The sequence below is a fragment of the Camelina sativa genome, chromosome 8 (assembly GCF_000633955.1).
Source record: "Camelina sativa cultivar DH55 chromosome 8, Cs, whole genome shotgun sequence".
NCBI lineage: Eukaryota > Viridiplantae > Streptophyta > Magnoliopsida > Brassicales > Brassicaceae > Camelina > Camelina sativa.
Genome location: NC_025692.1, coordinates 23096194 through 23097059, shown reverse-complemented (window position 1 = coordinate 23097059; position 866 = coordinate 23096194). Strand labels below are relative to the sequence as shown.

Here is an 866-nt window from a genome sequence, read left to right as displayed (position 1 = left end):
CCGTGACCGGATTATTGTAGGGGCTTGGTATTTTGTTTTCTAGTTTTAAAGTCACTTGTATTTCTAATCTTTGTTTGGATTTTAGTTACAAAGACAGAGTCACAAGAAATTTATTAAGTTTGTCCGATTGTTCACATGCACCAAGTTAACACTCACATGCACCAAGTTCACAAGAAATAAGTTCACACCAATTTGTCTCTTCTCTCTTCTGTCCGAAAGTTCAATATATATGAGGAGAGAACAAGATCAAATCAAACATACCAAATCATACACTCTTCTTTCTTTTGTTCACCTTCTCTCTTTTACTCATCTTATTGCAAATCAAACCATTTTCTTTCTCTAACCAAAGACATTTTCTTTCTCAATCCTGTTATGGCATCTTCTTCCAACAATTTTCACTACCATTATGATCCCAATAACGATAGTTTAAACCAATACTTTCAAGAGCAATTTAATAACCAGTTTGAAGCTGTCGAAGAGGAAATTCCGGTCGAAAGGAAACCACGTGCATATATCGATAGAAAACGAGAAGAAGGGCATGAACGTTTGTGGAACGATTATTTTTCTGATAATCCGACTTACAATGCTCACCACTTCCGGCGATGATTTCGAATGAACAAGCCGTTGTTCTTGCGTATTGTGAATCGTCTCAGTGAAGAAGTTCCATATTTTAAGCCAAAAAGGGATGCAACCTTCCGGAATGGTCTATCACCCCTACAACAATGTACTGTAGCAATTCGACTTTTAGCATATGGGACTGCATCAGACTCGGTTGACGAATACATACGTCTTGATGCCAGTACTGCTCGTAAATGTTTGGAACATTTTGTCGTCGGGATAGTTGACTTGTTTGGCACTGAATACCT

General features: G+C 37.8%; 1 protein-coding gene across 1 annotated transcript in view; it reads left to right on the top strand.

Moving 5' to 3' along the window:
- The window catches only part of LOC104708040, a 6417-nt gene extending 6290 nt beyond the window's left edge, over positions 1-127 (top strand). The window contains exon 4 of the mRNA XM_019229182.1: positions 12-127. The gene's annotated coding sequence lies outside the window, so the exon portion shown is untranslated. The remainder of the gene's footprint in view (positions 1-11) is intronic.